This window comes from Leucoraja erinacea, chromosome 13, assembly GCF_028641065.1.
Source record: "Leucoraja erinacea ecotype New England chromosome 13, Leri_hhj_1, whole genome shotgun sequence".
Classification (NCBI taxonomy): domain Eukaryota; kingdom Metazoa; phylum Chordata; class Chondrichthyes; order Rajiformes; family Rajidae; genus Leucoraja; species Leucoraja erinaceus.
In genome coordinates, this window is record NC_073389.1 from 5,784,225 (window position 1) to 5,799,002 (window position 14,778).

Sequence of the window (14,778 nt, forward strand, 5' to 3'; positions counted from 1 at the left end):
TTCACCAGTGAGAAAACCAAGAACAAAAGAATATAATCTTAATTTACACCTATGAGCAAAAAGATTTTTCATAGCAAATGATAATAGAAGACAAATATAGACACATTCCCTCAATAGACTGTGAAAGCTGGGTTATTTGGAGGTTTCTTGGTAGAAATCAATAGGTTTTATTTACTTTGGGCAGTGCTTTGTCTCTGACAATATTCGCTAGTCCAGCACACCAACACCTCTAAGATGTTAAAAACTTAATCAGGTCATATTTCTAGTGTGTGTATTTTATACATTTTGAATAATAGTTTATTAAATAAGAAGTTGATTGGTAAATTTAAAAAAAGACAGATGAGACATATAGATGGAAAAAATAGTTGATAAATGTAGCTTATTTTTTAAGGGATTATGCAGACCAGCAGGTAAAAGGGACTGGACGAGGACATCAAGTGATATAGGGCAACGCTGTGAATGTATGAGGCTGTGGTTGAAGTGAATGACAGCTGAGTGGCCAACACCAGCGAGCACCAGCATTGACAAAGGAGTTCAAACACCTGCCTTTCCAATTCCATTTCTTAACACAATAGGTCACAGGAGGAATCAGCATGAAATTAATGTGGTGTAATGCCCATTAAATCAAAATTCCATGCACAACAATAATTGTAAAAGCTCAAATTGAGTCATACAGTATGGGCCCAACTTGCCCATGCCGACTAATATACTCCATCTAAGCTAGTCCCATTTGCCTGTGTTTGGTCCATATTTCTCTAAACCTCTCCAATCCTCTGGACCAAAGTCTATAGCAATATTTGGAAAATCAAGATACATTCTGGACCACAAATCATTACACACTCTGTATAATACTCATATAATACAGCCGTGTAATATAATACGCATACAAAACCAACCTACAGCCGTTATGCACATTACAAAAAAGAGCAATAAGATTCATCAATAACATTGGATATCTTGAATATACCATTCTATTATTCTTAAAGTCACATATACTGAAGTTCACCGATCTGGTTAAATTTAAGACTGCACAAATCATGTACAAAGCAAGAAATAATTTACTTCCGGGAAACATACAAAAACTGTTTATGGAAAGACAGGGCGGGTATCATTTGAGATGGGAACTTTTAAAAACTCAATGTCAAAACAATTCTTTAAAGTATGTGCATAGTAATCTGTGGGGTGAATTTGTGGAATGGTTTGGAACAGATAAAACTTAGCACAAACATATATCAGTTTAAAAAGATGTACAAAAACACTTTTTTTTTTAAAGGATATTGGGATGAAGATAGGTGATTTTGAGTGGGATATTTGTTATACCGATTGTATTGGGAATTGTGATTATAGGGTGATGGGTTGTATATATGACTAAGAGACACTAAATAGTACACGAGGGTTTTTTCTTTTTCCTTTTTATTTTTTTTTCTCCCTTTTTTTGTATAGCTTTGTAAATATTTGATTAGTGTATAAATGTAAATAATTTGTGGTGTACATATGGAAATAGGTGTTTATCGTTGCTAAATTTGTACAAGATAATTATAAGCAGTTGAATAAGGGGTGGGAATTAAGAAGCTTTGGCTTCTTCCTGCTCCTTTTCGGACACATACGATTCATTTATTTATAAATATTGTTTATAACACTTTATAAATATTCTTGTTTTGGGTTTTTTTGTATGCGGTTTCATTCGGTTCGGTTCATGCTTTTTATTCGGTTCGAAATAAAGAATTAAATAAATAAAAATAAAATAAAAAGCTTGGTCCATGTACCCACCACCCTCTGTGTGAACAAGATGTCCATTAGTTTCCTATTAGATCTTTCCACTCTCACCTTCTCCCCGTTGGATTGCAACCTTGTCGTGGTTGGGGAGCTTGTGATTCTCAGTGACCCCTAGAACTATGCTTCGTCTCCCGTTAGGGTCTCCAATGCTGGACAGGTCGAAGGGTCGAGGCGAGACAAAGAGCGATCCACTGGTCCTCCAGGTTGGAGGTTGAGAACAGGGCTAACAACCCTGTCTCGTAAAACAAATACGTTACGGAAACAGCAACTGAAGGAATCAACACTACTGGGCATGATGGAGTGGAGGACCTTTGTTGCTGCCCTACATGCCAAGAGGCATAATATGCAGTAAGTAACTCTCACCTTAAACCAATGTCCTCTTGTTCTTGATTCCCCTACTACAAGTAAAATACTGCAACCATCAATACTTATACTAAAAATCAAATCAAAACAATTGACACAATTTAATCCTCGGTCTAAAATTATGAAACGGTTAGGTTTCCCTTTTATGAACATTGAAAATCATAAATACAATTCAAATCTTACTTATGATTAATCCTCTGAAAGTAATCAATTAACACCACAACATACCTAACACTGTTATAGTGGAACAAATATATTTAGGCCCTATTCAGATTAGTTTATTGCCGTATCCACTAGGGTGCAATGAAATTCCTTGTTCATTTGAAGCTCACAGAGTAAACAGTGTACTTACAGTAATGATAAATAAACAATAAATACAAGGAGTGCAAGACAGCAGAATAATGCAATGACTGTGGTGCGATGGGAAACAGTACTGAAGACAGCAGCAGAATAACTGAATGAGGTCGAGTTAAGCATAATAGTACGCAGCAGCGCCTCCTGGAAGATGGTGAGAAAGAGGTGACTTTTGCGCGATAGCCATGATCGATAGCCATGGTGTTCCTAAGTCTGTTCTTATGCCAGAAGGTAGAAGGGGGAATGGCCAGGGTGGTGGGCATCCTTGATGATACGTCCAGCTTTCCCCGATTCAACGCACCGTGAAGATGGAGGAGCCCGTGATAGACTGGGCTGTGTTCACCACTCTCTGTGCACTCAGGCGGTCAAGAGAAGAGTAGATACCATACCCAAGATGCCACTCCGAATATTTTCTACAGCGCATCTGTAGAGGTTCGGGAGAATCCTCGTGGACTTGCTGAATCTTAGATACCCAAGAAAGTAAAAATGCACCAATGCTCTTTCCTATTCACTGTGTCAGGGAGAAAGGATCAGGTTAGTCTGCTGGAGATGAATGCTTAGAAAGTTGAATCTGTCAACCATGCCTACAGCAGCCCCAATGATGGGGACAGTGGTCATTTTGTTAGGTCATTAACATCTCTTTTGTCTTGGTGATGTTAAAGATTACATTACTGTCCTGACACTATGAAACAGGGTTCCCGATCTCTTTCCTGTACTTCATCTCATCAACGACATTGGTCTGACCAACAACAGTAGCATCATCCTTGAATGCAGAGAATGAGTTAAAGTTGTACGTGACCACTTGGTCATGAGTGCAGGGAGTCGAGCAAGGGAGTGAGCACGCAACCCTGAGGAGCACCAGTGTTGAAGGTCAGGGTGGAGCAAGTGTTGTGACCAATTAGAACCAACTGAGGTCTGCTGGTGACAAAGTCCAGAAGCCAGCGGGTGCTGGTGGCGCCATGGCCAAGGTCCAGAAGCCAGCGGGTGATGGTGGCATGATGGGCAAGGTCCAGAAGGTTAAGAAGGAGCTCATTTGGTATTGCGATGTTGAAGTCTGTGCTATATGAATGTGGTCCAAAACAGAATGTAGTGTAAGAGAGATGCCATTCTTGCACACTAATTGCAATGGGTCGAGATTGCCTGGAAGACTAGCACTGATGAGGGCCATTACCAATTTCTCAAAGCACTTCATTATGGTCAATGCTAGTGTTACTGGGTGCGGGTCTTTGAGACAGGTCACTTTATTTCCCTTGGCGACTGGAATGATGAAAGTTTCCTTGAACGGATAGGAACAGTAGTCTGCTGAAGCGAGAGGTTGAAGATATCGATGAAGATTGCGGTCAGTTGACTGGTCAAGACTTCAAAATCCGGGACTCCATCCGGATCAGCCACTTTCCGAGAGATCCCCCTCATAAAAGCAGATCAGTCTTCAGCATCTGAGATGTATGGAACAGAGCCAACTGGGATAGGGGTATGGAGACGGGTCTTGGTGGAACATTGTGTGCCAGTTGAAAAAGTCATAGAACTCATCCAGAGGAGATGCATCGGTTCCAGAGATCAGTCTGGATTTTGATTTAAATCTTTTTATTTGAATTTCACAGCAATTTGCATACATACAATGATAACAGACAGTGACAGTCAAGGCATAATTGTGCAACAGTATGTAAGTGACCCTCAAAGCCCTTACCCTTACCCACCTTCAACCCACCCGATTCAGGTCGGAACCAAACGGGGACAAACAACACTCGCATACACACACATCCACACAAATATGGTAAGATTAACAAAACAAAAAGTACTAATAACAGTAAATAAGTAAGTAATTAAATAAATAAGTGTGGGGAGGGGGGGTTAAGGGGAGAGCAGCTGCAGTAGAGCAGAACAATGGAGCACTCAGTCCTCTTCCGAGTCCGGGGACAAGTTGAGAGAGTTAACAAGTTCCAAGAAAGGAACTGGTTTTTAACTTGTAGCCCGGGATGATTCTGGTCCAGCCAGTCACCTGGCATCTGCTGGAATTGAACCTCCAGCTTCTTCTGCATGTTCCTCTCGGCATTCCTGGTGGACTTGCAGAGATCACACCTGGCGTCTTGTACAGCGTGGGACCATCCTTCATGAAAGCCTGCGATCTAGACTTTAGCAGAGAGTGGCTTTGTCCGAATGCAGTTGTCGCCACATTTCTTGATGAAACCAGTGATGGACGGTGCTCTCTAACACGCTCCAGTCCAGCAACCCAAGACAGTCCTTCAGTGAACCCTCGGCTTCCTCAGACAGTGGGTGCGTTACTCTTTGTTGGAGCCGCGCGCATCATTCTCTGTCCGTAAGCTTGTAGGAGCAGCACCAACGGGTGACCAGACCAGCCGAGATTAGGAATGGAGCGATAGGCGTACCTGATGGTGGTGTAACAGTGCTCACGGATACATGGTGATGTTACTTGGGAAGTACGTTCCTGAGGTTTACATACACTATCAGAAATATATCGAGCATAATGAAAATTTACTAAACCTGCATTTAGAAGTGCTGCAATAACTACATTTCCAAGGAATGCCCCACTCTGTGCTATACCTTGCAATGGTCAAGTATTAGTAAACTATTAGTAGAAATCAATTTAAGAGACATACCAGTCTTAAAATATTAAATCCAAATGATTAAAATAATTTTAAAATTCCTTCATTTAGCTGCAATTTCTTCTCTCCAGAAATAGACTCCTTCATGGTGTCCAGTTTACCATAGATCACTCATTCTCCAGCATCTCACCAAGTAACCATCCCTCATGAGGATCTTGCAGCACATTATCTGATCGTGAGCAAGGGCCAGCACAGCAGGTACATCTCCAACAAAAGTTGCCTCATGAAGAGGAAGCCAGATTGAAGCCAGAGGGAGAGCCCAGATAAACATTAGCTGGTCAACTCCTTCCTGAAACAAACAGCAGCAGAGACAAAAGACAAATCTTGGACTTCCCTATTTTTTTTTTTATGGCTCAGGTGCTCAATATCAAGCAGTAGAAATTTGAGAAGTTTCAATTGGATTTTTCCTTTAAAGTTACCAAGGATCATTTGGCCTTTTCCTGTGTGTATTAGTAATTATCAGCCCTCACCATCCACAGTCACAATTCACGAAATATTCCACTGGTCCAACCACACAAACTGTGGCTACAATAGCAGGATCAATGACGAATGTGTGATGGAATAACCATCTCTTGCCTGGATGGTGCAGCTCATCGGCAAGTGAAGGTTGACACTATCCAGTAAAAATTTGCCCACTTGATTGGTACTTCAAGCACCCTGAACATCCCAGCCACGCATTATCGCCACAGTGACAGCAGTGTGTACCATCCACAAAGCACACTGCAGTTACTCATCTGAGCAGCTGCCACAGGTCTAACCTCTATCCCTAAGAAAGGCAAGGGCTTGAAATGCGTGGAATACACTGCACCTTTCCATGTTGTACACCTTTGTGACTTTTGCCATTCCCTCATCATCGTTGGGTCTAAATTCTGGATCTCTTTCCCCAAACAAGTTATTGGTGTGCCTTGATCGGAAGGACTGCAGCGGTTCTAGAGGATAGCTCATCACCACATTTTCAAGGTTAGTTTCAGATGAGACCCAACCTTGCCGTTGATGCCCAAACCCACGAATATTGATTAAAAAAAATAAGAATGTGTGAATCTGAGTCCACATTTTCAATTTCCATAAATACAAAAGAGACAATGTATTCAGCATAACAATAAGGACGTTATTTCTATGCAATTTTATTTTTCTTCAAGAAATTTTGGTTGGTCCACTGTCTGTTAAACGGGAATCAAGAATTAGGGAAATTGAGAACCAGAAGGCGTAGTTTAAGGCGAGAGGGGAAAGATTTAATAGGGATCAGAGGGGGAACTTTTTCCACACAGAGGGGGGTAGTGGGTATAATGAACGAGCTGCCAGAGGAGGTATTTGATGCAGGTACAATAACAGTATTTAAAAGACATTTGGACAGGTACATGATAGAAAAGGTTTAGAGCGAAATGGGCCAAATACAGGCAGGTGGGACTAGTGTAGACGGGGCATCTTGGTCGGCATGGGCAAGTTGGGTGGAAGGGCCTGGTTCCGCATTGTATTTCTAGTGTGAAAAATTATTAACATACTGCAATATTTTGAAATCAGACTTCTGAACAATAATTAAAACTTCAAAATTTAAATTAGAAAAATTAGGTACTGATTGGTAAAAGAGTTTCATGAAATATTTAAAAGTCTTTCACAACCCCACAATAAAATACTCTGATGTGCATTGAGTGTTGTAATATAGAAAACATAGCAGCCAATTTGTCCACAGTAAGATTTCCCAATAGTAATTTGATGAGATCATATGTTTGGATGTTATGAATAAATGTATAAATATTGACCAAGATGCCCTGAAGAATCTCCATGGCCTTCCTGGGAATGATGTCAGGGTGTTCTGGAAGCAATATAGCCTATAACAGAACCAGTCCTTCTAATCCCATCAACAGGTTAAGAATTGGTAACTTAGTACCGTGAAATATTAAATGCCTTCCCACCTTAGGTGCTATGTTGCAGAAAATTAAAATCACACTCGCCTATGGCTGGGCATATCACTTTGGAAAATACGTCCACTCTCTCCAATATCCCTTCCTTCATCCTAGTTAATAATCACTAAAACTCAACGTCTGCCAAGTCTGCCACCTTATACCCATCAGCATAGATACAGATCATGCCTTACAAAAGGACGTTCCACCAGTTGGAGCTATAATACTTTTGCAGGATTGCTGTTCTGCACCTTATACGAGTAGTCTGTATTAATGAACACCGAACCGCATTCTCAACCTCAAATGTAACTTTTAAGTCTAACATTTTATACCAACTATACCCATTTGTAGTAGCTTAGTCAAGGTCTGTGTGCAAAAAGCTGCCTTTCTGAAGTGGCCTTGCAATCCATTCAGTTGCATCATTCACTCACCACGCTGACTGCAGTGGTTGAAGAAAGAGGCCCACATCAACTTAAGGCCAATAGGCTGGTCCACATACAAGTTATAGAGCACAGGAAAGGGCAAGAGTGTTAAATAATCAAATGTTCTGAATGAAAGACAACTCTACCTTTTTTCCTCACCCCTTCAAAGGTATTTTATTGTCACGTGTACCAATTAAGGTACAGTGATCACATCATCAATTGATCCTCAATTTCACTTTTGATTTTTTTTTAATGAATTGGAACTTGAACCATTTGAGAACTGATCAGACACATATTACGTATGCTATAAGCTGAGCATCAATGGAATTTATTGCCATTTTCCATTGTGTCTATAATAGCCTTTTTATGTCAACATCTTCCAACAAAAATTGCTTCCACACACCCACAATTTCCTCTTGCATGATGGGAAACCGTGGTATCATAGCTGAAAAATATTTTAAACTTCAAGTAAGTTCATTGGGAAGTTCACTGCACGGAACTATGCACCGAGATTTTTGATTCAAACAAACAAGTGTAATGACCAAAGTCACAGATCAGGGATATGGGCTTAGTCACCCCCTTTGTCCAAATGCAGAGATGCATTATATGAGATGCACCCCAAAATCTGGACAAACACTCAACTTCCTTTCTCTCTTTTACATCGATTGTACAAACCTTGCATTGGAAAACTTATGAGAATAGACAAGAGTACAATCTGAAGATCTAAAATCATAATTATTTCCTCATGAAATAATATTTTTTGTTACACCATAAGCCTCAATTCTTTCGCATACAAACATCAGGATAACCCAAAGAGCCTTAATTTCCTACGACTGTTGTCTAACATACCAATGGTTGGAATACTTAGAACATAGAACAGTACAGCACAGGAATGCTTTGAACAAATTAATTTCCCATTTCTGTTTCGAGTTGGCCGTTCGTGATAACGATCATCAAGATATTTACTATTCGTGCTCACTTTCTCCACAACTGTTTTTTTTTTTAACAAATCTTGCAGAAATATCACTGAGCAGTAGTAGATGCCCTTTAATACATCTGTAGGAGACACTACTAATCCTACTTTGATCATAGAATGTTGTTTTCAAACTTTCATTTAAATTTTTCAGTTAGTAGTTGAGATCTGGGTGTTTCGAGAAGAGATTTAAAAGGAATCTATTAAAAAAGTGTCTTGTCTTAATTCATAATGTCACCTTAACTAAAATGAAATTATATTTTCCTAAACGTTAATACAAAAAAAGCTCCATCAGCTGTAAAATAGCATGACATCAGTAATACACCAAACCAAGGAAGGGTATTTCAGAATTAAAGTCTATCTTCACAAAATAATAAACTTTAGTCAAATAACATCTCTGATTATTGACCAACTCTGGCTAGCAACTGTTAATTCATGACCAATGGAGAAAGCCTCAGTTCGTCTTCATATTGAAGACCACCGACAAACAGTACAAAATGAACAAGCCATACGTTAAAGATGTTTCTTAAGGCAAATTGCGATATAAAATTTCTCTTTTATAATAGAACTGCAGCCATTTCCTCGAAGCAGTTAACGACTGTAAATAATGTTGATTAATTCCTTCAGTTTACCTTTCATCGAGCAGTGACTCCGCACATTGATTTTCGACAATACGCGATTGGAAGAACCGAAGTTTTGAAAACATTGGCATTCTCTGAGGTTTTGAAATACTCGACACCCCTGCATTACACCCGTATTTAACTTAAGCATGAATTAAAACTTGCGCACGTTGACTCAAAGTGCAAACTTATGGTAACAGAACTGGCTAAAAATGGTGCTTGTGTTTAATTAATCCGGCGAAATGCGACGAATTTGCCGTGGACCAACTCTGTGGATTGGTTCAGTGGTAGCAGCCAGTAGTTACAGGACTTGTCAGCGACAGTGCTCTACACACTCTACAGGCACATGGGACGTACACTTACGCCTTACGTATTAAAACACTACAATATGCTGTAATTTTACAGTCTGCCCTGGCACAGAACAATGATATTAACTTGGAAATCAATCACTTTTCTGAGACCACGACACAGGTACACTGTAACCCAACGTCAAAACACGGGGTGTTTGGGAAAAGGACGACTTGCAAGATCAGACAAACCTCCTCCCCCCCCCCTCTGGTCCAGGCAGCTCGACACAAGCCGGCCCAACAACAAAAAGTACACTGGCCAAGTTACAATGCAAGAGCCAGCCGCGAGTGCCCGTGTAAGTGGGGGCCCCGGCCGCCCTCGCCCAGCAGCACGGTGGCGGTGCAAAGTAGGCCAAGCTCAAGTTTGCATGGCTGTGTGCAAAATGTCGATGCGAGCGCTGACAAGACAGCGAGTGCGAGAGTCCATCTTGCTTGGGGGAAGCCGAGAGCAGAGTCAGTCAGTCACAGACAGACAGACAGAACTGCCAGCGCCGCTGCCATTTCCCCTCTGCCGGCCCTGCACTCACTCACTCACTCTCTCTCTCCTCCATTAGCATCAGGCCACTCAATCCCTCAACACCAGGCTACTCACTCACTCGCTCCCTCTCCCCTCCATTAGCACCAAGTCACCCACTCACTCAACACCAGGCCACTCACCCACTCCTCTGCTTGCCTGGGTCTGCTCACTTTTTGCTGTAAGAACGACGAGGATTATTGTTTAAAGTGTCCCTGTTGTAAGTGGGCGAGTGGCTGCTAGGCATGGACGTGTGATCTGCAGGACATGGAATGGTTTCAGCTTTCTTTCCCCCCCCCCCCCCCCCCCCCCCCCCCCGGTCCCCACTCGCCGACAGTCGGGGCGAGGAAATAACACTTTGCAAAAAGTGCAAGCTGAGGCAGGAGGAGTTTGGAGAGGGTGCATTCAACAGCGGCCCCGGGGGGCAGGTACAAGAGGCGCTGTGCCTTCCTTACCTCACTCCTCCATCGGGCAGCGGGGGGCCGGGGCCTCGCCGGCTCTCTGCATGGACACGGGGGCAGAGAATGAAGGGCGGCCGGCAGAGCAGGGCCGAGCAGCTGATCTCCGCCGTTACACACGGATCTCCCTCACACAGTCCCTCCCCCAGCGCTCACTGTATGTATGCTGACAGCAGCCCCGAGCCCGCCTCACCTCGGGACGCACGGAGAGAGGTGGGACTCACACATACACACACACTGGTAGAGAGACACATACTGGTAGAGAGAGAGACACACACGGGGAGAGGGACACACACGGGGAGAGGGACACATACACATGGGAAGAGATGGGACACGCACACACTGGTAGAGAGACACACACACATTGGGAGACACATTGGGAGAGAGAGACACACATATACACACACACACTGGTAGAGAGACACACACACATTGGGAGACACACACTGGGAGAGAGACACACACACACATATATATATATATATACACACACACTAGTAGAGAGACACACACACATTGGGAGACACACACTGGGAGAGAGACACACACATTGGGAGAGACACACATATATACACACACTAGATGAGAGAGACTCACACATACATTGAGAGAAACACACACAGGGAGAGGGACACATACAAATGGGAAGTGATGGAACACACACATATATACAGGGAGAGAGGGAAAACACAGGCAGTTGGTGATTAAGCCTCTCTATCCCTTCCATATTTCCTCCCCCCTCCCCCTCTCTAACCCCCTGTCCTCTTTAATACATTATCACTCCCTCCCTACTCCTCCATGCCTCCTAATCCCCCCCCCCCATCAATCCCAATCCCCTCCAACCCTACCTCCCTATCCCCCCCCACCAGCCAACACTACACGGTGCAGGTGAGACACACGCAGAGAGGGGCTTCTACCCCGCTCAATGACAACACTTCAGTGTAGTGTACAGGGAGACATGGGAGTCACACACACAGGGGGGTAAGGGAATGTCCTGCCCTCTCCCTTCCTATCACTGCTGAAAATAGTGCTGGGGAGACCACACTGGGAGTCGGGGCCAGCCCCCCTCTCTTACTGACAATGCCTTGGTGCAGGGTAGAAGACAAAGGGAGACTTGGAGGCACACACAAGGGGATCCAGCCCCTCTCTATCCCTCCCTCGCTTACAGCATCTTATTCCATGAGAGACGGGGGGTTGGGGGAGGCACACACAAAGGATGGGAAATCAAGTTTCTCTCCCTCCCACTCAATATCCACCCCAGGCCTCTCACTCACTGGTGCACCACATTGCCCAGTGTGCAGACACTGCACAGGGGTTGGGAGTGCAGGAGAACCACGTCTCTCTGCCCCTCAATGACACATGGGTGGCCCAGTGGTGCAATGCCTCACAGCACCAAAGATCCAGGTTCGATCCTGACCTCGGATGCCATCTGTGTGGAGTTTGTACATTCTCCCTGTGACTGCGTGGCTTTTCTCCGGGTGCTCCAGTTTCCTCCCGCATCCCAAAGATGTGCGGGTTTGTAGGTTAACTGTAATTTGCCCCTAGTGTAGGGACTGGATGAGAAAGTGGGGTAACATAGTACTAGTGTGAATGGATGAACAATGGTCTGCATTGGACCCGGCGGGTCGAAGGGCCTGTTTCCATGTTGGATCTCTAAACTAAACGAAACACAACAGAGGGTGTGAGGTACCAGCCCCACATCACCTCCCAATCCCTCTCCTCCCCGTCCCCCACCCCCTGTCCCCTTCCCACCCCTCACTGTCCCTCTCCTCCTCGCTGACCAGTGCAGAATAAGGATATGAGGAACCATATCCCCCCCCTCCTCCTCTTTGCTGTCCTCTCTCTCCCCCTTCACTGTCTCCCTCTCTTTCTCATTGACAGACCACAACAGCCTATGAAGTGGGGATGAAGGGCTCTCTCTCGCCCCCCCCCCCCCCTCTCCCCAGTCCTGCTTTCTCTCAGCTCCAGAGTCCGGCTAGACCTGGATATCCAGGAATCTAAACACACACACACACGCAGAGACACACAGACACACACACACAGCAGACACACACACACACGCAGAGACACACACGCAGACACACACACACACAGACAGACAGAGACACACACACACACACAGAGACAGGTACAGACAGAGACAGACACACACACACACGCAGACACACACACACACACACACACACAGCACACACACACAGCAGACACACACACGGCAGAGACACACACACGGCAGAGACACACATACACACACACACAGCAGAGATACATACACACAGCAGACACATACGCACACACACACACACACACACCGAAACGTTGCCTATTTCCTTCGCTCCATAGATGCTGCTGCACCCGCTGAGTTTCTCCAGCTTTTTTTTGTGTAACCTACACACACACAGCAGACACACATACACACACGCACATACGCACACACACACACACACACACACACAGCGATGGAGGTGAGGGAGACCAGGGCTGCCGGTCTCACTGACAGCCGGTGGTGCTCGGGTAGCACTCTCCCCCGGCACTGCCCGTCTCCCCCCGGGCCCGGCCCGTCTCCCCCCGGCTCCCCGCCGCAGCTTCCCAGTCAGCTCCAAGCTGGGTGTTGGATCACTCCCCCTCACCCGGCCCCGGCTCACCGTCGCCATGGCCCGGCCTAGGCCTCGCCGAGCACCGGCGTGGGTCGCGGTGTGAGTGGAGGGGAGGGGAGGGGGGGGTCTGTGGACAGGGTGGGGGTCGTGTCGTGTCGTGTCGTCGTCCGTCCCCCCCCCCCCCCCCCCCCAGTCACAGGGTGTGAGGGGCAGTGGGCTCGGGGTGAGTGATGGACGACAAACGCGCGGCTCCTCATCACTCACTCCCCTCACACTCTCCATCACTCACTCTCCACACTGTCTTATCTCAGTTTCTCTGCCTCACTCCTCACTAACCCCTCACACACTCTCCCCGGGACTGGGACTGGGCTGTAACCCGGTGCTGAGCGCCTTTGCTGCCCGCCACACTCCCTCTGTCAATGTACACACACACACAGAGAACTGACTCCCCCTCTCCCTCCTGTTGCAGGAAGCCGGCGGTTCACTTGCCTGAGCCCGGCCCCGGCCCCGACCCGACGAGCTGGGATGGGCTGGGCAGGGCAGACTCCGGGCCAGGCTCAGCGCCGGCTCAGGGCAGCGGGCGGAGGCAGCGGTAGCGGCCGGCGCCGGGCATCTCTCATGCGGCTCTCTCCGGGATCAGCACTCGGCCAGCAGCGGGAGGAAGAGCTGGGACATTTGCAACAGATGCAGTGTACAGCCTGTAACCAGATCTCCGGGAAACCAGCAGCACAGCACAGACAAAGAGCAGCTCCAGACCGGTGCGACACTGGGTAAATAACAGGCAGGCTCGACTAAAGTCAGCAACAGGCGTGTTGCATGCTCGGTGTAAGAGTGTATCAGACACAAAGCAACAAATGCAGAAACTATATACTCCACATATCACACTGTATGGTATCCCTCATGCCTCTAAAAATGTCAAGAGACAGGAAGGTGCTTGCAGAAGCTCAACAAAAGATTTTTTAATCCAATTACATTATTATAATACCAGGAAATAGCAGCTGAAGACAAAACATTGGAACTATGTAAATCCCACTCGGCCCAAGTAGAAATGCAAAAAATGCGTAAGAATGTGAACTGTTAAATTCGTGGCAAGTGGGCCTCAAGAATCCTTTTGACGATGGTTGATAACTTTCACTGAGTGTGTGAAGTATATTTTGCTATGAAAAAATCTCCAACCTTGTTTCCACCTGTGCAAGACTGAAGAAGCAGATGCTGTTGTCATGTAAAGTTGGTGGATGTTGATATATTCTTAACCAGGTGGGTATTGCTAGTGTGTAGGAAGGAACTGCAGATGTTGGTTTCCACTGAAGATAGACACAAAATGCTTGGAGTAACTCAGCGGGACAGGCAGCATCTCTGGATAGAAGGAATGGGTGACGTTTCTGGGTCGAGACGCTTTTTCAGGGAAGAGTGAGACAGAGATAAGGAAGTGTAAGGTGTGAAAACGAGACATCAAAGGGGATGCAGTTCAAGGAAAATGTAGAACAGATCATTGTTAGCTAGGTGAAGGTGACAAAGAAGCATACAGAGGTAAAATGTAATCAGGGGAACAGTCAGACTGGTCGGAGAACTATTTGTTCTTCCAATTTGCGCTGGGCTTCACTCTGACAGTGGAGGAGGCCCAGGACAGAAAGATCAGTATGGGAATGGGACAGGGAGTTAAAGCAACCGGGAGATCAGGTAGGTTTAGGCGGAATGAGTGGAGGTGTTCAGCAAAACGATCGCCGAGCCTGTGCTTGGTCTCACCGATGTAATGGAGTCCGGATACAGTAGATGAGGTTGGAGGAGGTGCTAGTGAACCTCCTCAGAGGCAGAGACTCAAAACAGTG

General features: G+C 45.4%; 1 protein-coding gene across 4 annotated transcripts in view; it reads right to left on the reverse strand.

Annotated features, from left to right (window-relative positions):
* LOC129702576 (HMG box transcription factor BBX) overlaps nucleotides 1-13,689 on the reverse strand; it is a 159,468-nt gene extending 145,779 nt beyond the window's left edge. Inside the window, exon 1 of one of the 4 annotated variants that reach the window (XM_055644362.1) lies at nucleotides 13,439-13,689. The gene's annotated coding sequence lies outside the window, so the exon portion shown is untranslated. Of the gene's footprint in view, nucleotides 1-9,045; nucleotides 10,011-10,037; nucleotides 10,177-10,349; nucleotides 10,580-13,438 lie in introns of those variants that run through there. The other 3 variants (XM_055644361.1, XM_055644363.1, XM_055644364.1) reach the window with 3 other exon arrangements.
* Between the last annotated feature and the right edge of the window lie 1,089 nt (nucleotides 13,690-14,778).